Source organism: Nannospalax galili, unplaced genomic scaffold, assembly GCF_000622305.1.
Source record: "Nannospalax galili isolate Female #2095 unplaced genomic scaffold, S.galili_v1.0 scaffold151, whole genome shotgun sequence".
Taxonomy (NCBI): domain Eukaryota; kingdom Metazoa; phylum Chordata; class Mammalia; order Rodentia; family Spalacidae; genus Nannospalax; species Nannospalax galili.
The window spans coordinates 789198-811601 of NW_008332087.1; positions in this window are offsets into that span (position 1 = coordinate 789198).

The following is a 22404-nucleotide window of genomic DNA, read 5'->3' on the forward strand; positions in this document are numbered from 1 at the left end:
TTTAAAACAGCATGGTACTCGCACAAAAATAGACACATAGATCGATGGAACATCATTGAAGGTCCAAACCTGAGTACACACAATTTCAACCATCTGATATTTGACAGAGGTTACAAGATCACACAATGGAGGAAAGGCAGCATCTTCAGCAAATGGTGCTGGCAAAACTGGATCTCCACCTGTAGCAGAATGAAACTAGATCCTTATCTTTCACCTTGCACAAAAGTCAACTCCAAATGAATCAAAGACCTCAATGTGAAACTGGAAACCCAGGAACTATTAGAAGAAAATATTGGCAATAACTTACAGGATATAGGTGTAGGAAAGGATTTTGTAAATCAGCAGTTGCTCAAGAATTAAGCTTCTCAATCAACAAGTGGGATCTCATTAAACTAAAAAGATTCTGTACAGCAAAAGAAATAATTAAAAAAAAGTGAAGAGAAAATCCACAGAATGGAAAAAAAAATCCTCACCAGTGACACATCTGACAGGGACTTAATATCCAGAAATATAAAAAAACTCAAAAAACAAAGAATCGATAAACCAAATGACCAATTAAAAGATGGGCTAAAGATCTAAACAGAGTTCTAAAGTGAAGAAATAAAGATGGCTAAGAAACATCTCAAAGTGTTCAACATCATTAGTAATTAGGGAAATGCAAATTAAAACCACTCTAAGGTATTACCTTACCCCAATCAGACTGTCTAGTATCAAGAGAACAAATGATACCAAATGCTGGGGAGGATGTGGAGAAAGGGTAATGCTCATTCACTGCTGGTGGGATTGCAAACTTGTGCAACCTCTATGGAAGACAGTGTGGAGAACTCTTAAAATACTAAAGATAGGGGCTGGAGAGATGGCTTAGTGGTTAAGAGCACCGACTGCTCTTGCAGAGGACCTGAGTTCGGTTCCCAGCACCCACATGGCGGCTACAAACCATCCTTAACTCCAGTTCCAGGGGAATCTGAAACTTTCCTCTGACCCCCGCAGCATTGCACAACACGGGTGCACTCACACACATGCAGGCAATACACTCATATGCATAAAAAAAAACACCTAAAAAACTAAAGATGAACTTACCATATGACCCAGTTATACCACTCCTTGGCATATACCCAAAGGACTCACCCTATTGTAGAGACACTTGTACAACCATGTTTGTTGCTGCTCTTTTCACAATAGCTAAGAGATGGAAGCAACCTAAGTGCCCTTCACCTGATGAGTGGCTAATAACAATGTGGTAGAACAATGGAGTTCTATTAGCAGTAAAGAAAGATGAAATAATGAAATTTGCAGGTAAATGGATGGAGCTAGAAACTATTACACTAAGCTAAAGTAACACAGACTCAGAAGAACAAAGGATGCATGTGCTCACTGATATGTGGATCCTAGCACCAAATCCTTTTAAATTCCAGGTCCTTTTAATAAGATGTTGCTATACAGCAGTCCCTTCTGCATGAAATAACTACCATCATCACGACTTCAGCTGAACCTGATTGCTAAACATCACAGTTGTGCTTGTTGTGCTCATTCATTAAAGGAGAGCCAAGCAGGGTCATTGGACCTCACTGCATTATCCAGCCACTCTTCCCAATCAACTGAATGTAATTTGACCCTAACCACACATGGCCTCCTGGATTTGGGGAGGACTAAAGTAAACAATCTGGAGAAGGCTAGGAAGAGAAGACATGACCCATCCTGGGTAAAGGTTTTCCAGTGTGCACACCTCAGGTCATACGTACACCTCAGTAACCCCTCAGTTAGTTCGGTCCTTGGGCCTCTTAGCAACCTACTCCGTCCCAAAGGCCAAAAATGTCAAAAATATTTGGGAGCTTTTATCTAACCCATAAAAGATTTTAGGGTTACCTCTTCAGAAGAGGGAAGCTTAGAGTAGCCCAAAGACCCATAAAAAATTAAAGAAGAAGAAAGAATACATGAAGTTATCAGAAAAAAAGTGATAGGGAGATATGGGAGGAGTTAGAGGGGAGGGAGTGGGCATGGATTTGATCAAAACACCTTATATACGTGTATGAAATTCTCAATAAATTATTTATTAAAAAATACTCAGAACCAAAACAACAACAAAGACTTAGTAACACATGACTATGGAATGCCACAGCCCCACTGACACTAAAAAAAACAAAGGAAAATAATACATAAAAAAGGAAAAATGCCATGATACTGTTTCCTAGAATTCAACAAATCGCTCCTTATTTGGGACCCTCCCTGCCTTTCACTCTGAATCTCAAGTTTTTCATCTTTCGCAACGCAAGATCCCCTTCCACAAGACGAAACATCAGTTTAGGACCCTGTAGCTTCAAGGGGACAGCTCTGTGATGAAGGCAGCTGCCCTCTATTTTCTAAGGCGGGTCTTCCCTTCAGCATGGTCACTGCCTTTAGTTCACCTGCTGAGTGTTTCTGCAGGACACTTGTGTGTGATTATTACTCGAATAAGTGAGAAAGCTTACTGAAAATACCTTCTTGAAAAAACAGACTTTTGCCCCAAACACACATTTCTACTGTTAGAACCATAAGAAAGACATGTTTAGAATACATCCGTTTTTATTTTCACATTACAGCTCTGTGTTGGCAAATAATTAAACCGCTCTAAGCTTCCCAAAGAAAACAACAAAATGTATCCTCTAAGGATGTTATGAGGTTAAAGTAAGGCAGTTACTCAAAAGCGCTCTGCAAGTGCTTCGTTTCTCTTTTGTTTTCAGTTCCTTTACTTAAGGCTTCTAAAACCGATGATTGCAGTTCATTAGCTGTCAAGCGTAGTTCTGTTTACCTGAAGGTATATTGAGGTAAATAGATGCTCAGATCACTATGCATACTTTGCATCAACGCATTTTATGTCTCTTGGGGATCCCGTTTTAAAATACACAATTATGATTGTGAGTGCACGGCTCCCTTCTCTTCCCAAAGCAGTAAACTTCAGAGCAGGGACATGGACTGATAAGGAGCAGGAAACAAGGGTTAGAATTAAGTTTATTACAAAAAATATTTAAAGTGACAAAAATATGCAGCTCTTGACACAAAATATAGGGTGCCTGCCATCCCTCTCACAAAGCTAGAACTTGATCATTGGACTTTCTTTTCTAATTTTGGCTCCTCACTAATTTTCTTCCAGTGTAGTAAACATGGTACTTTTGGTTTTGGCTACCGGGGAAAGAGACAGATAGTCTAAACAAAGGAAAGAAGAGCTGAGCTCAGCAAGCTCTGTCCAGAGTACAAGGACTTGCTGTAGAAGAAGAGGAGGTTGGACCACTCCAGCTTCTAGACCCAGAAGGTGGTAATGAAAGGAAGGAAGGGAAATGGAGATAGTAGCATATCTGCTTCCAGCTGAGGTTGGATCTGGGAGTGGAGCCAGCTTTTCCTTAAGGCCATCAGCTGGGTATGTGACATCCCAAGAACACTGGGGTTGGACAGGCTAGAAAACATTCTGGAAGCTTCTCTTTCTGTATACGACCCTTGCTAACATGATACTCGGCAGTAGTCTTGCTGCAAGAGCAGAAGAGTAGAGGGAGGTAGAGAGGCGTAGATGACCGTGTAGCTGACTGTCATTCTATGATCTGCACCTGCTTCTCAGAATGTCCTGCCTTCAATCTGAAGCGGTCCCACCCAAGCAGTGTCTGTGTTAGTAAGGAAAAAAAGGAGACCACGAGTTGGGGCAGGGTATGGATGGTCCTTGTGTGTTCCTATCCTCCTATATTCCCTCTTTAGTAAGAAGGGAGAAATAATTCAGAATGGTAGAGAAATAACTGAGAATAATTGAGAATGGTGGAGGGTTCTTCCAAAGGCATCGCTATTGTGGGGCACAGAAATTTTAACCTAAACAACAGCAAAGTGACCACATAAACCAGAATCACATGACAGTCATAACAGACAATAGTCCTAGGAAGGGAAGGATTCATAGCAGTGTCCACGGATGACAGGATACAGTGGATAGAAAATAGTTAATAGGTGCTGGTCAGTTATAATGGTGACAGATGTTAGCAACTTATGAGAGTAAGACAGACTTATATCCCAGAGACTCTCATCAAAGACTCTGAATGCAGATGTAAAAGTATCATCCCTCACTGTCTTGAACAAGTTTGGGCCCCAAGGAGTCTTCTGGAGTGTTGGTAGCATTTTGTTTTTTGACCAGGACACTGATTATACAGACGTGTTTACTTATGAAAATTCATTCAGCTATACACCCATGGTGTGTACATATTTATATGTGTGTATTATACTTTTAAAACTCTTAAAAAGCTATAAAAATCATCTCTACTCTTCAAATGAAATAACACAGACACAAATAAAGCACACATGTCAGCAGGTAGGTGGTTTTGAGAAACTCAATTTCAATTACAGACCAAATAAAAATACATCATGTGTTTAGGGTTGGCTACAAGAGATTATTAGCTTATCAGGAAGCTAACTCATCTCTGAAAAAAACCGATTCTCTCTCTCTCTCAGCAGCTCCTGTAGAGATGGGAACTGGTAAAATTTCCCCCATTCATGGTGGCATGTCAACTGGTATTGTCCTTATGCAGGTCTTGTTTTGATAACCGTATTGTTGACATTTCACCAATACAGCTTCCCTGTCATGACCAGAAGACACAGTCCAGCAGCAGCCATCCTAGTCCTCTGGCTCTTACTATACTTGTATCACCTCTTACAAGATGTTTCCTGAAGCACAGGTATAGGGGTTGAATTTTAGATGTTATCAGTTGGGGCTGGGCATAACAAGTCATTTATTCTTTGATTTTGACTAGTTGTGGATCTCTGTAATAGTCTCCATCTGTTGAAAAAAGAAGCTTTATGAAATTTGCAAACAAACGTACCTGTCACCACTTATCAAAAAAGCCTTTTGCACCAGACGGAGACTTTTACAGAGTTCTACAACTAGTCAAACAGGGAGAATAGGTGTTTGTGAGATGCCCAACCCTAAATGACACAGGTACACATCTACATACATTTATACACATCTACAATGGAACCTCTCTATGTAGGGCTCACAGAACATAGTGGAACAGGGGGTAAAGAGAATACTAATACATCTCTCAACTCTCACCAGAGAAGCTTCCTCACACAACAGAAGGCAATTAACTGGCCAAAATGTAGAGAACAAGAGACTGCAGAGTTGCATGTCCTTGTATAGGACTCTGTGTTAAACCTCACCCCCTACCCCTGGGCTCAGGAACCATTGCAGAGAAGGGGGTGAAAAGATTGTGAGAGCCAAGGGTATGGATGACCACAAAGAAAGAGAGTTTTCCAGGCCTCTGGAGACTCGCTAATATGAACTTACAGCAATGATGACAGCATGCACAAGACTGATGCAAACTCAATCAGCAACTGGGGAAATGGGCAAGAAGCCCCATCCTTAACTGAGGAACTATTCACTGCTGATCACTGCTGGGTGAGGGAGAGCTGGTTTTCTTTAAGAAGGTGATGCTAGTTAAGCTGACCAGGCTCCAGTGGATGAACTCACACCTGGGGACACAAACTTGACTTGATAAACCTTAACATATATGACAGAATGCATGAAATCCAGTGGGGGGAGCTTTAGGGGATGCAGATGGGGAGGTCTAAATATGATTAAGATATATCCTATGAGCTGTAAAAAAGTTAAATAAGAAAATATATATTGAAAAAAAAAAGAAAAAAGATGCTTCTTTGATGAGAGGTGAGCACTACACTTCCCAAACTGATCAGCTCTAAACACATGTACGTATGAGCAACATTAAACGGACTCCTTAGGCTATTCATATGCATACATAACTATGCACATATATGTAATAATAATAATTAAAGGAGAGATCATGAAATTGAGAGGGAGGATTTGGAGGGGGAGAGGGAGGAATGTAAATGATGTAAGTATAGTACTCATGTATGAAGTTTCAAAAACATAAAATAAAAAAATTAAAGTGTATTTTCTCAATGAATTCAAGTTTAATTTGATTAAAAGTGTAACTGTAGGGACTGGAGAGATGGCTCATCAGTTAAGAGCACAAGCTGCTCTCGCAGAGGACCTGGGTTCAGGTCCCAGCACATATATGGTATACCTACATACATGCAGGATAAACATTTGTACACATAAAATAAAAAAATAAAGTGTAACTACCTCATATGGTTTCACACAAGGCAGGAGGGCAAAAATGACCAAACCAAAAAAAAAAAAAAGCTCAAATATGGAAAAGTAAGGATACCTTCAGAAGAACAGAAGCTTAACACCATATGGAGGATGGAAAGACGGGGAAATTAAGGAGACATGGGATGGAAAATTCTCATTTTGACCGAATGAGAATTTTAAAGGTTTAATATATTTATGAATCATGTTTATAGTCACATGTAGCTTGATTTGCTTTTGGTCTATGTAGAGTAAGAATTCCTTTGACATTTATTTGGCCTTTTATCAGTCTGCAAATCTGTATAATGTACTCATAGACCACTTTATGATCTCACTAAAGAAGTTCTTTAAAGATAAATATATAAAAATAGTTTTACTTAATCACTTAAATCTTTTGAACAATGTTGCTTCAAAAGTCATTAAAATCATATATCAGCATTGGCACTTAAATGCCACTGTTTATCATTATTATTATTTTTTATGTATGAGTGCACAGCCTGCATGAAGAGTGCAGCCCTGTCGTGAAATGCCCATAGAAGTCAGAAGAAGGCATTGGATCCCCTGGAACTGAAGTTACAGACAGTTGTTAGCCGCCATGTGGGTGTTGAGATTCGAACCTGGGACCTCTGCAAGAGCAGTCAGTGCTCTTAACCACTGAACCATCTCTCCATCCCCTTAAATGCCACCCTTAAGAAGACCACATGTTTAGCCTTCTTGGGTGTGTCTATCCTCCTAAGCTAGTCTCTCTCTCTCCTCTTAATACTATTGCTTAAATCATATAAAATATTTTGTTAATAAACTCAAACTTTGCTTCATACTGGGTCATCCTGAAATTCTTTCCTATGAGTAGAATTCCCCATGCTGTTAGAGAAAATGACACTTTTGCCTAGTAGAACAATTTCATAGCTTCTTTATAAAATATATAAATCTGGCAGACACAAAAGGGGCTTATTTAAGGAAGGACTCAGCAGTATCTATGGTGAGGGCAACTTGCTACATTTTGGTCATGTCCCAGTTGATTCTACTTTGAAGTTTCTATACTCTTAAAAGTTTAATACTAATGAACCAAAAAAAAGAAATTGACTCCTCGTATGGTTTATAAGTTACAAAATTTTTTGAGGGCCCTTGTCTGATTTGCACCAAAGGCTTTTTAATCTCCTTGCATTCATGCTTTGGGTGTGTTTTCCCATTAATCAAAGACACATGATAAACACTTCTTCCTAGAGGAGAAAAAAGACAATAAATGAATACTGGTGAAAGTGATAACTTCAGGTTAAAAAGAATGTTATTGATTTTCTCTGTGTGATGTGAATTATTCATAACAGAAAGGAGAGAACAGAGGTGCTTAGGGATGCCAGTTTATTGAAAAGTCATAATGTTAAAAGAAGGGAAGAATTGAGAGGTGGAGACAAAGGAATTTTCTGTCCTATGATCTTTAATTCCGATATCCCTTTTAGTCTTTGACAATCAAATGGCTTTGGGAGAAAGATAATTAGCATAGGTACAGCTCTATTACTTGGATGGGGGCATGTAAGACTATCAATTAGCCTTAAAGCATCATTTGGAGGAACTTTTGCTAAGCTTTCAACTCCCACCATTTGACCACCTCTCCTCATTGCTTTACTTTGCTTTCTCCCTTATCAATCTTAATGACTTTTTTCTTTATATTCTTTCTTGAACAATATTTCAGTCAACAAACATATCAATTCATGTTATCTGTCTTTATACATATCTGAAGACAAAGGTTTTAGTCTGACAATACCAAGTTTTAGTGAAAATACAGAACAATAAGAGCTTTTATATATCCTTCGTAGGGATATAAAAATTTCCAAGAACCCTGGAAATTTTGTGGCAATGTTTTATAAGGTAGATAATATAATGTTTTATAAGGTAGATAATGTAAATAATTCTTTTTCAATGTTTTCCTAATTATCTAATGGGGCTGATTGTCTATGTTCCAGAAATCTTAGGATTAAATGTGTTAATAACTACAAAACAAATAGACTAATGAAAGTTACTTCTTACTATCAGTAGTAGTTGTAGCAACAGTCAATATTATCTGTTAAAGCTTGAATATGTATAACTACCAAAACTTATGTTGAGGTTTGGTCTTCAATATAGTGGCATTTAAAGATTGGGGAATTCAGAATTTTAATTGTCCATTCTTATGAGAACATTTATGTTTGTTTTGTGGTAATGGTATGGGTTTGGAATTGAATGAATTTAGCCCCCTTTCCCTTTCTTTGTATGTGCCCACTTGTCATCCTGAGGCCCTTATCCAAATTCAAACAGACGATAGCATTCTGCTTTTGGAGTTCTAAGTCCTGTCCATTTGTACCTGAACTATTTTTGCTCCGCTGTCATATCAACATATTCTCTCATATTTATGTTTCTAGAGGCTACGTATGTGTTTGAAGCATGTATCAGGGTCCACTGATTTAGTTCATAGACTTCATAGATATTTACTGACAGTCTGCTACATGCCAAATATTGCTACTCACTGTCTTAAGAATTGTCAGTTGAGAGCTGGAGAGATGACTCAGCTGTTAAGAGTACTTCCTGCTCTTAGAGGACCTAGACTTGGTTTCAAGCACCCATATGGTAGCACTTATGTACATGTAGACAAAACACTTACATACATAAAATAAAAATAGATAACTAAATATTTAAGAAAGAATTGTCAATTGATTTTTAAAAATAATTTATTGAGAATTTCATACAGGTATATAAGCACATAAGGTGTTTTGATCAAATCCATGTATACTTCTTCCCCTCCAACTCCTCCCATATCTCCCCATCACTTGTTTCTGATAACTTCATATATTTTTTCTTCTTTTTTTAATGGTGTGTTTTGTTACTCTAACATTCCCTCTTCTGAAGAGGTGTAAGTCAAATTCACTGCTGGGAGGTGCACATGGCATCCAATTCCCTCCTCCCAAGGTCCATGTGACAGCCTGAGAAAAAAAATTCTCTAAACCCCAGTTTGAAGAATCTTAGCAAATTTATTGGACCTGCTAACTGAGCTTGGGGTGTGGGTTTACTTACAGACAAGCGGGCACCCCCCCCATTCACAGCTGATGCCAAAAGTCCACACCTAGACATAAATCCTGTGGTTCCAGACAGCCTTACAAAATGGCAGGGGCCACCCTCGTGGTTTTCCCAGCTTTTTTACCCTTAGCCCCTCCTCTGCAAGCGGCTATAGTCAACCAATCGGCTGGAAGAGGGAGGGGGAGTGGCTTCTTTGCAGAGTGTGGGAAGGAGGTGGGTCCATGGCTTGTCATTGCAGGGTTAGAGGAACAGCTTCTGGGTCGCATTCTCCACCCCTTCCTCTGGCTCTCCCAAGCTTTCCGCCCATCTCTTCTGCAAATATCCCTGAGCCTCAGGGGGTGGGGCGACATTTCTCACATTGTACTAGGGCACTGGACTCTTCAAGTCTCTGCATCCTGTTTGTCATGGGAGATGGCTCAATTTAGTGGCATTCCACCTACTCTAAAAACACAAACAGCAAGAAGCAAGAACATGTAAACAGTAACTGCAATACTAGCTCATTGGTGTAAACACAAATGCTTGGATGGTACTTTAGTAGGTGCATCACATCCATCTAACAACACAGTTGCAGTGGCTTCTCCACTGGGGCCTATAACCTCTCCCACTACAGGGGGTTGGCCTGGTCTACAATACCAGATGTGTGTTCCATTGTTAGGAGTGGGCCTTAGGTCCAATAGAAAATTAGCTAGTTGTACATACACTAGATGAGCCACTATTGCACCAGCAGGAACATCTTGCTTTGCATGTTGATAGTGCAGCATGTGGGGTCCTTCATTGAACAGGATAATGGGGGACAATTCTACCCCAGCCATCTGCATAGCATTGTTGGCACTATGAAAGCCACTCATCCAGTGGCAGGGTGTTTCCAGCTTAGTCCAAGCTTGATTTCTCCCTCTCCCATGCTCACATCATGTGGTGTCTTCAGGTTTACAACCAACATTATTGGCAATCGCCTTTATAGTTTTGGTCCCTTTGGCCAACTGCTCACAGGGCGGCAACCCACCCCTGGTACTGGGATTTTCATTTCACAACCTTATGGCTTCCGGAAGGGCTTTTTCCCACCACAGTAGTGTTCCTTCTGGGCTCAAAGCTTTCAACTGTTCCTTTAGCAACCCTTTTTTTCTTTCAATTAACCCTGCTCCTATAGGATTGTATGGAAGGTGGAAATACCATTGAACTTGATCATCCTCAGCCCAAGCTTGCACATCTGTACCTGTGAAATGAGTGCCTCTGTCACTACCAATTCACCTCGGGCACCTATACATGACACTGAGTTCAGTAAGCCCCTTAATAGTAGCTTTGCCCGTTGCTCTCTTGCAAGGAAAGGCTTGTGTAAGGCCTGCGGCAGCGTCCATGCAAGTGAGAGCATATTTTAACCCCTCAGTGACCGGCAGAGGCCCTATATAATCTACTTGTCAGTCTCTCACAGGGGAAGCTGCCTTGTGCACGTGTCCCATCATGGCATCCATCCTCCGGGGCTGTAACTGGGAACACTTCTCACAGGCCTGGACAGCCTGTTAGATGTCAGCATATTTTACTGGAATGCTGGCTGCTTTGGCTATTCTCCATCCCATGTTGGCTCCTCTGTGGCCCTACTTAATATGATCCAGTGAACTGCTTCTAGAACAACCTGAGGGCAGATAGCCCTCACTTTGGTGAGGGTATCAGCTTCCTGATTCCCAGGGGGACTCACCAGCAGTGGGCAGCCACATGGTAAACTACCAGGGGCACTAGCTCCTCCTGCATTTTATTATATATGTCCTTCCACATTGGTTTTCCAATCTCTAATATTCATGGGAATCTCAGCTGGAGATACCCACGTATCCTGAATGCCTCATATAAGCCAATCCATCATGGACTAGTTTCCCTCATGTTGTCTTAAATTGTTGGGACTGCCTGAGTGCAGCCACACCCTGGGCCTATGAGTTCCGGAGCACTTCTGCAGCCTGACCTAGAGTCGGCCCACCTGTCCGGTTACTTTCGATTCTCGCCAAGATGGCAACCGGCACAGGTCAAGGGGGAGGGATGGGGAAACTCATCTCCGACATAGGATTGGCTCCACCTGGCCCTGCCTCATTCCTGGCATACAGAGGGAATGGCCCCTCAGCCCATAGGTCCACGACACCAGAAGCAACTGTCACTCGTGGCTCAAACTTCCCACTGTGAGACTTTGCCTTTAAATACCTGTGCCTGCTGCAATAAAGTGTGTTCCTGTTCTGACTCGGCACCCGGGTCTGTGTGTTCCTTTTGAGCCGCGCACTCACCATCCCCGCTCAGCCCCGAAGGGAGAAACGGATTATTGGCTGGTTCCGGGGACTCCTTTTCCCCCTCCCTTTGTGTCGGAACCCGACATTAAATTGAGAGGTCTTTGTCTCAAAGAGGGATGAGTGGTTATGTTGCTCAACCTCTTTGATTCTGCAGAACTTAAAATGATTCCATCTGTCCCCATAACCCATAGCCTCACAAGCCAGGTGGCCACAGGCTCCTTCATAGGTTGTTTAAATGTTTTTCCCAGTTCTAATAGTTCTGGTCCTGAGTATTCTCTGATTACTATGGTCTCCTGCACTGGGCTATTGTTGAGACCTCCATCTGCATGTCAGACCATGGATTTTCCCTTTCTTTGAATTAGAGGTCGGACCCGAGGAGCATCTCCCACTATCTCTAGGTCACTTCCTTCTTCCTCACTGCCTGAATCTTTCCATGAGTTCCAGGTTTTAGGATCCCAGGATGGGTCTTTTATTACCATTCTGATCTGGGCTTTTTTTCTCTGTTGACCTCCTAGACATAAAAAACGGCATGCCAACACCTCCATCTCCTTTTCTCTTTTATCTAATTTACTGGTAAGGTCAGAGGCCAGTAATGAAGAGGCCAGCCTCATATCCCTCTCCCATTCTAATTACTCTCTAATACCTCCACCTGGGACAGATTTCTTATTGTCAATAGCAGCGGCCAAGCAACCTCTGCCACTGCTTTTTGGCATTTCTGTCCCTGGTGTGCTACTCCCAGAGATTGTAGAATCTGTTCCAGACCTTCTTCTGTTTTCAGGGTCTCTCCATACTCACATGGTGGCCCCCACTGGTCAAGCAGGCATGCCACTCCATACCATCTACAAGATGGCTGCCACCCTGGGATGTCTCCCATCACCCTCAACTGTTTAGAAAGTCTCACCCCAGTTACATATCTCACTGTCCACTGCATTAACCATGCCACTGCAGCCACCCCCACCAAGCCTATGGGAATGGCCCACCAGGTTAACATTTCCTCAGGCCACACTCTCCCCTCACCGCACTTTACTTCGGCTGTTGGTCTCTGTGCTGGATAGCTTTAGTGTCAGTTTGACACACCTGGGTTGAGGGATCCTCAATTGGGGAATTTCCTCTATTGGACTGGCCTTTGGCCATGTCTGAGGGGCATCTTCTTGATGAGTGATGTGGGAGCTCCCAGCCCACTGTGGATGGTGCCACCCCTGGCAGGTGGGCCTGTGTTGCATAAGAAATCAGGCTGAGCAGGGGCCAGGGGAGCAAGCCAGTAAGCAGCATTCCTCCATGGCCTGTGCTCCAGGTCCTGCCTCCAGTTTCCTGCCCTGAGTTCCTACCTTGGGCTCCCAGATGAACTGTGACCCAGGATATGTAAACTAAATAAACCCTTTCCTCCCCAAGTTGTAGTGGTCAGAGTATTTTGTCACAGCAATGAAGAAAGAAACTAAGACAGTCTCTTTCCCCATATCAGGGACATCATTAACACTCTTCCAAAACTCATTCTCAGCTTTGTCATATCCTGCTGGGCTTTGCCAATTGTAAGTCAAATTCACTGCTGGGAGGTACACATGACATCCAATTCCCTCCTCCCAAGGTCCATGTGACAGCCTGAGAAAAAAATTCTCCAAACCCCAGTTTGAAGAATCTCAACGAGTTTATTGGACTTGCTAATTGAGTTTGGGGTGCGGGTTTACTTACAGACAAGGGGGTGCACCCCCATTCACAGCTGATGCCAAAAGTCCACACCCAGACATAAATCCTGTGGTTCCGGACAGACTTACAAAATGGCGAGGGGCTAGCCTCATGGATTTCCCAGCTTTTATACCCTTAGCTCCTCCCCTGCAAGTGGCTATAGTCAACCAATTGGCTGGAAGAGGGAGGGGGAGTGGCTTCTTTGCAGAGTGTGGGAAGGAGGTGGGTCCATGGCTTGTCATTGCAGGGTCAGAGGAACATCTTCCAGGTCACAAAAGGTAACCCTAAAGTCTTTTAAGGATTAGATAAGAGCTCCCAAATACTTTTAACATTTTTGGCCTTTGGAACGGAGTATGTTGCTAAGAGGCCCAAGGACATTTTGACTTTTAGCCAAGAAACTGGCTACTTTTCTTTGGGATCTTTTTACACTAACTGATTAGCAAATTCCTACCTCCTATTCTTATCAGATTATCCTCTGAAGAGGTTACCCAGCTTGCAGATAGGGAATCCAGACACAGATGACTCTGGCTTCTTCCATGCTGAACAGGGATCCAGGGTGAGGCAATTGGGGTATCCCCTTCAGTGGGTCTACCCAAAGGCTCCAAAATTGCATAACTCTTATCTGTAGGGGGAAAAGAAAGTCTTTGAATCCTGAATAGGAGATGTGAAGGAGAATTAAAGGCAAGAGTAATTAGCATTCCTTCTGTTCTAGACAGGGAACTAGAACAAAATCAGATCAGGGCAATTTTCAAATGTTCATATGAGAGTCTATTGGGATTTATTTAGGAGAGTTTCCAAAAGCCTCCATGTATTGGGTTCCTCCTTATTTTTCTTTGGTCTGCCAAGGCTGAACTTGAGAGTGATGTATTCAGGATTTGCTTTTGGGCATTTTGAAAGCTGTTGGAGTGGTTAAAATAAATGTCAGTTCCCTCTCAAATGCTTCTAGATAGGGGGAGAAAAAAGATTTGGCCATCATTTTAGAATAATAGCGGGTTGTCTCCCTTAGCTACAGGTGGGCACTACAGTACTGCAGACCAAGATTTAAAGTCTTACATCTGAGCAGCACTTTCTGGCTAGGAACAAAATCATCAATGAGAAATAATTGTCTAAATAACTTTTTACATGGACTTAAGCCTAATGTCTGAGAAGTGTAATCCCTTGAACTCTCAAAAGAAATATACTGATCACTTTACTCTTTGGTTATACTTTCCTTTTGGGTGTTTAAGACCACACAGTTGGTCCAAATAATCAATTTATATTTACACTTAAGGTCATTTAAGGATCTGCTCCTCAGGGGTCACATGGGTTTGGGAAGAGTCCCTGGTTCCTTTCTTTTACCAGTTTCATCTATTTGAAGATAAGTCAAAGGTCCTTCTCAACCATGGATGGCTTCACTTGGAAGTATGGAGCAAATGTTTCCTCTGAGTTGACCTTCCTCTTTGTAGACTGGACACTGGTTCAAGTCCATCTTGTGGGATCTCTATGACCTCCCTGAACAAGAGAACAGGTGACACACCACAGTTACAGGACATTTGAGAGATGTTCCATAGTTCCCCAGAACTTAGTTGACCTTGGAGGGCAAAGGACAAAAACTGTTCTTTAAGACCCTCTGACCAGATTAGTATAGGCCTCAAAGTATGGCAGTTAAACATCCAATAAGGTTAGTTCCACCAGTCTGGTACTTTTAATTACCATGTGCTATGTAGATAAAGTTTAGGTAAAAAACCAAATGTTCTCAGATATACCTTGACTCTCTCTCTCTCTCTCTCTCTCTCTCTCTATATATATTGACTAGATTTATATTTTGTTCCTTAAACTAGTTGGCTAAACTATGGCCATAGAAATTATATGATAATGTATATATTATTTTCATTTCATCCTTTATATACTATTAAAAACCTACACAGAACTTCATCACTTGCTTAGGCTTTCTCATTTTTTTCTATTTTGGAAAATATCTCCATTCCCACTTCCTTTTAACATATTTTACCTTCTCATTTGCTTTTTTAATAATTATGAGTCATAATAACATTAGCAAATAAATTTTCCATCTGTTGTGACAATTCTTTTCCTGGGGATACTAAGAAATGCGTATTCCATTTTAAGATTCTAGTGTCAAACCAATGTTTGATTAAAGTTTTACCAGGCAACCAATGAATTTACTGAGCTTACTTACCGAGATAACTGAGGGGTTGCTGAGAGGTATGCATGAAATGAGGGTATGCACACTGGAAAGCCTTTACACAGCATGGGTCAAGCCCTCTCTTCCTAGCCTTCCCCAGAATGTATACTGTATGCCTGCCCCCCCTCCCTGGCCAAATCCAGGAGACCATATTTGATTGGGGCCAAATTACATACAGTTGGCTGGGAAGAGTGGTGAGGGTCCAATGACACTGCTTTCCCCTCCTTTAGTGAAGGAACACAACCAACAACAAGCATGGTTGTGACGATGTTTAACAATCAGACACTGCTGAAGTCATGATGATGGTAGTTATTTCATGCAGGAGAGACAGCTGTACAGTATTATCTTATTAAAAGCACATGGAATTTCAAAGGATGTGATGCTAGGATCCACAAATGAGGGACAATGTATGTCTTTTATTTTTGAGTCTGTGTTACTTCACTTAGTATAATAGTTTCTAGATCCATCCATTTACCTGCAAATTTCATTATTTCATCTTTCTTTACTGCTGAATAGAACTCCATTGTGTAAATACACCACATTTTTGTTAACAACTCATCAGTTGAGGGACATTTAAGTTGCTTCCATCTCTTAGCTATTGTGAAAAGAGCAGCAACAAACAGGGTTGTACAAGTGTCTCTATAATAGGATGAATCCTTTGGCTATATGCCAAGGAATGGTATATGAAGGTCATATGGTAAGTTCAATTGTAGTTTTTGAGCTGTCCATGCTGTCTTCCATAGAGGTTGCATGAGTTTAAATCCCATCAGCAGTGAATGAGCATTCCCCTTTCTCCATATCCTTGCCAGCATTTGGTATCATTTATTCTCTTGATCCTAGCCAGTCTGGTCTGGAGATACCTTAGTGTGGTTTTAATTTGCATTTCCCTAATTACTAATGGTGTTGAACACTTTTTGAGACATTTCTTAGCCATATTTATATTCTCTTTTTAGAACTCTCTGTTTAGATCTTTAGCCCATCTCTCAATTGGGTCATTTGGTTTCTTGCTTCTTTGTCTTTTGAGTTCTTTATATATTCTGGATGTTAAACCTCTGTTAGATGTGTCACTAGTGAAGATTTTTTTCCCCATTCTGTGGGTTTTCTCTTCACTTTTTGATTGTATCTTTTGCTGTACAGAAGCTTTTTAGTTTAATGGGGTCCCACTTTTTGATTGCTGACCTTAACTCCTGAGCAACTTCTGAAAATATATCTTGTAAGTTACTACCAATATTTTCTTTTAGTAGTTTCAGGGTTTCCAGTTTCAAATTGAGGTCTTTGATCCATTTGGAGTTGACTTTTGTGCAAGGTGAAAGATAAAGATCTAGTTTCATTCTTCTCCAGGTGGAGATTCAGTTTTGCCAGCATCATTTGTGAAAGATGCTGTCTTTCCTCCATTGTGTGTTCTTGGCACCTTTGTCAAATATCAGGTGGTTGAAATTCCATGTACTTGGGTTTGGGTCTTCAATGTTGTTCATTGAGCTATGTGTCTATTTTTGGGCCAGTACCATGCTGTTTTTATGACTATAGGTCTGTAGTATACTTTGAGATGTGGTGTAGTAATCCCCACAGTGCTGCTCTTTATGCTCAGGGTTGGTTTGGCTATCTGGGATCTTTTGTGCCTTCATACAAATTTATGGATTTTTTTTTCCTAATTCTGTGAAGTATGTCATTGGGATTTTGATTGGGATTGCATTGAATCTATATATTGCTTTTGATAGGATTGTCATTTTCACAATATTTGTTCTTCCAATCCATGAGCATGGGCGGTCCTTTCATCTGGTGTCTTCCTCAATCTCTGTCTTTAATGATTTAAAATTTTCATTGTAGATATCATCGCTGTCTTTGGTCAGATTTATTCCAAGGTGTTTTAATTTTTTTGCTGCAATTGTCAATGGGTGCATTTCCCTGTACTCTTTCTCCAATTGCTTATTATTGGTGTATAGAAAGGCTACTGATTTTTGTAGATTGATTTTTTATAACCTGCCAGTGTACTGAAAGTGTTGATCAGTTCTAGGAGTTTTCTGGTGGAACTTTTGGACTCTCTTAGGTATAGTATCATATCATCTGCAAAACGGGATAGTTTAACCTCTTCTTTTCCAATTAGTACTTTGATTTCCTTCTGTCTTATTGCTCTAGTAGGAGTTTCAAGCACTATGTTGAAAAGGAGTGGAGATAGTGGATATCCTTGTCTGGTTCCTGATTTTCTCCATTTAGAACGATGTTGGGCTGTGGGTTTGTTGTATATAGCTTTAATTATGTTGAGGTATGTTCCCTCTAGTCAAGTTTCCTCTAGGACTTTGAATATAAATGCATGCTGAATTTTTTCAAAAGTCTTTTCTGCATCTATTGAGATGACAATGTGGTTTTTGTGTTTGAGTCCATTTATATGATTAATGATGTTTATTTTCTTTTTAATATTGTATTTATTATTTTTATGTGTATGGGTGTATTTCCTGCATGTAGGTAAGTGCACCCATATCGTGCAATCCCCATGGAGGACAGAAGAGGCTGTAAGATCCCCTGGAACTGGAGTTAGAGGCAGTTGTTACCTGTCTATAGTTTTCTTTTTTGGTTGTGTCTTTACCTGGTTTGGTAATTGGAGTGATGCTGGCTTCATAGATGGAATTTTGGAGTTCTCCCTCTGTTTCTATCATTTTGAATAATTTAAGTACTATTGGTTGGAAGTCTTCTCTAAATATTTGGTAGAATTCTACTGTAAATCCATCTGGGCCTGGGCTTTTTCTAGTTGGGTGGCTTTGTATTACTGTTTCGATTTCCTTATACATTATGGGTTTAAACTCTTGATCTCTTCTTGGTTTAAGGGTTCCCCTGCTTTTAGATATCCGTCCATTTCTTTTAGATTTTCAAATTTAGTGAAGTATAGGTTTTTACAATAGTCCCTTATAATGTTCTGGATCTTTTAGATGTCTGTCGTCACATTTCCCCCTTCATCTCTGATTTTGTTGATTTGAGTTGCTCTTTCTTTCTTTTGGTTAACTGGGCTAGGGGTCCGTCTATCTTGTTTATCTTTTCAAAGAACCAGCTCTTAGATTCATTCATTCTTTATATTGTTTCTTTGTTTCTATTTCATTAATTTATGCTCTGATTTTTGTTATTTCTTCTCTTCTGCTGGGTTTGGGTTTCATTTGTTCTTGCCCTTCCACCATCTTGAGTTGCAATGTTAGGTCATTTATTTGGGCCCTTTCTAATTTTTAAAAAATTATTTATTTAATAACCACATAATTAGAAGAAGCATTTCATTACACCAGCATTGCCACACTCAATAACATTTTCCAGAGCTAAAATGTGCCCTTTCAAAATTGGCTATAAAATTTTAGGTTTACAGTAGAATTAATATAGTTGTACAATATTATACTCAGTATAAACCCTGTAAAACAAAATTGAATGAGGTTTTAACCTTTAAAAAAGATCTCCGCCAGGCGTGGTGGTGCACGCCTTTAATCCCAGCACTTGGGAGGCAGAGGCAGGTGGATCTCTGTGAGTTCAAGGCCAGCCTGGTCTACATAGTGATTTCCAGGACAGCTGGGGCTACAGGAAGACTGTCTCAAAAAGACCAAAAAAAAAAAAAAGTCTCCATTTCATTTTAAAATATAGTTTTATACAGAAAAACTCATTTTTAAAGCAACTGACATTTAATGTTTGCATATATGTCTCTAATCTCTATATATCTGATTATTAGTAGTCACAGTCAGTTACTTTCTGAGATCCTTGGCACCTGAGCATGGATATAAAGACATTAGATAGATTTCAATGGTAATGGTTTTCACATCTACTAATTAACATGAAGCAAATTTTTATGCTTCTTCCTCAAATATAATTCATTTATTTATTATTTTTTGTGTGTATTTCATATAGAACATCCCAAACAATCTTATTCATCTAAATACCCAAATCCCACATGGCACCCTCCTGTAGCCCCCCTCCACTGGAGCCCATATACTCTGTCATCCCTGTTACTGTCAATTGTGTTGTCAGTGCCCCCAGCTGTTCTCTACTGCTTATTCATCTGTTGAGTCTAGTCAGCCTATCTAGAGTTCCTTGTTTTAGGAAGATCAGCTCTTCCTCATCTAGCAGCAAGCAGTTGCCAATATTTCTTTAGGTAAGATTGGGGTGTGCTTTTTACCAGTTCTATGCTGGGTTACTGTCTGGGAGTCTCTTGGCCCATCCTGGCCAACAACTCAGAGGAAGGTATCTCCCATCTGGCATTATTTCTTGTTATGTAGCCTTTAGCTTTACACATAGACTCTTAAAAAGTTATATTTATCCCCTTAATTTTTGGTTATACTTTCCTTTTGGGAGTTTAAGGCCATGCAGTTTGCTCAGATAAACTAATTTGTTTTTACTCTTAAGGTCGTTTGAGGATCTGTTCCTTAGGCGTCACATGGGCTTGGGAGGAGCCCCTGACTCCTTTCTTTTACCAGTTCCATATATGTGAAGATAAGTCAAAGGTCCTGCTTGACTGTGGATGCCTTCACTTGGAAGCATGGAGGAAATGTTTCCTCTGTGTTAACCCTCCTCTTTGTAGACTGGACATTGGTTCAAGTCCATCTGGTGGGGTTTTCATGGCCTCCTTTATCAAGAGGACAGGTGACTCACCACGGTTACAACACCTTTTCAGTAGTGCTCCATTGTCCTCTGGAACTTAGTCGACCTTGGTAGACAAGGAGTAAAAACTGTCCTTTAAGTCCCTCTGACCAGATTAGTATAGGCCTCAAAGTATGGCTGTTAAACATCTAAGAAGTTTAGTTCCACCAATTTGGTACTTTAATTACCATGTGCTATGTAGCTAAACCTTGGGCAAAGACCAAAGGTTCTCAGATAAACCTTGACTAGACATATATTATGTTCCTTGAGCTAGCTGTATATACAATTTGTTAGTAGGTTGTTGGACTAATATGGTTCCCTTTGATTTTTTTAAAACTAGCTAGGTGTTACTTATCTCTTGCATTGTCTAACCCTTCCACCATGGTTTCCCCATATAAAGTTCCCCCATTTCCCCCATTTCTCCCTTAATAATACCCTTCTCCTATGGGTCCACCTCTCGAGATCTTTCCCCTTTATCCCCAAGGTTCCTTGTATAACCTTGTATAACCTGTTCCTTGTATAACCTCCTCCCTTTAAAATAACCCCAGTTTTATCCATGTGTCCCTTGTTAACACCTATTTCCTACTGTTCTTCTCTTTCTGACTCCTTCCTTTCCTTTACCTCCCTAGTTCCTTTTCATTATCCTGGTTCCTGTAGTTGTGTCTGGATAAATACTCACTTATAAGGATTTGGTGCTAGGATCCACATACAAGGGAAAACATATGTCGTTTGTTTTTCTGTATCTGTGTTACTTCACTTAGTATAACAATTTCTAGTTCCATCCATTTACCTTCAAATTTCATGATTTCATCTTTCTTTACTGCTGAGTAAAACTCAATCATATAAATGAACCACATTTTCATTATCCACTCATCAGTTGAGGGACACTTAGGTTCTTTCCATCTCTTAGCCATTGTGAAAAGAGCAGCAACACACATGGGGTTTATTTTCAGTCATCTACAGGTGGGGGTCCAGTTTTGCCAGCACAATTTTCTGAACATGCTGTCTTTCCTCCAATGAATGTTCTTGGCCACTTTGTCAAATATCAGGGGGCTGAAATTACATGTACTCATATCTGGGACTTCAGTTTTGTTCCATTGATCTTCAGATCTATTTTTGTGCCAGTACCATGTTGTTTTCATGACTATAGCTCTGTAACACAGTCTAAAATCAGGTATAGTAATCCCTGAGCATTGGTTTTAGTGCTCAGGGTTGGTTTGGCTATCCGAGGTTTTTTGTGTTTCCATATGAATCTTAGGATGGCTTTTTCCAATTCTGTGAAGAATGTCATGGGGAATTTGATTGGCATTGCATTGACTCTATAAATGGATTTTGGTAGAATGGGTATTTTCACAATATTAATTCTTCCAATCCATGAGCATGGGAGGTCCTCCCATCTTCTGATGTCTTCCTTAATCTCTTTCTTTAGAGATTTAAAATTTTCATTGTAGAGGTCTTTACTGTCTTTGGTCAGGTTTATTCCAAGATATTTTATTTGTGTTTTTTTTTTTTTTTCAGCTATTGTGAAGGGGAGTGTTTCCATGTACTCTTTCTCTAGTTGCTGTTATTGGTATATATAGACTTTTGTAGATTAATTTTGTAACCTGACACTTTATTGAAAGTGTTAATCATTCCTAGGAGTTTTCTGGTGGAATTTTTGGCATCCCCTAGATATAATATCATGTCATCTGCAAAAAGGGATAATTTGATCTCTTTTCCAATTGTTACCCCTTTTATTTCCTTCTTTTGCCTTATTGCTCTTGCAAGAGTTTCAAGCACTATGTTACAAAGGAGTGGAGATAGTGAACACCCTTGTCTGGTTCCTGATTTTAATAGGGATGCTTCCAGTTTTTCTCCATTTCAAGTGATGTTGACTGTTGGCTTGTTGCATATGGCTTTAATTATGCTGAGGTATGTTCCCTCCAGTCCAATTCCCTCTAGGACTTTGAACATATATGCATGTTGAATTTTGTCAAAGGCCTTTTCTGCATCTATTGAAATGACAATGTGGTTTTTGTGTTTGAGTCCATTTATATGATTAATGACATTTATTAACTTGTATATATTGAACCACCCCTGCATCTCTGTAATAAAGCCAACTTGATCATATTTGTGCTGGATAGCTTTAGTGTCAACTTGACACACCTGGGTCGAGGGAGCCTCAATAGGGAAATTGCCTCTATTGGACTGGCCTGTGGCCATGTCTGAGGGGCATCTTCTTGATGAGTGATGTGGGAGGGCCCAGCCCACTGTGGGTGGTGCCACCCTTGGGCAGGTGGGCCTGTGCTGCATAAGAAAGCAGGCTGAGCAGGGGCCAGGGGAGCAAGCCAGTAAGCAACATTTCTCCATGGCCTGTGCTCCAGCTCCTACCTCCAGGTTCCTGTCCTGAGTTCCTACCTTGGGCTCCCTGATGAACTGTGATGCAGGAGATGTAAGCTGAATAAACCCTTTCCTCCCCAAGTTGGTAGTGGTCAGAGTATTTTGTCACAGCAATGAAGAAACAA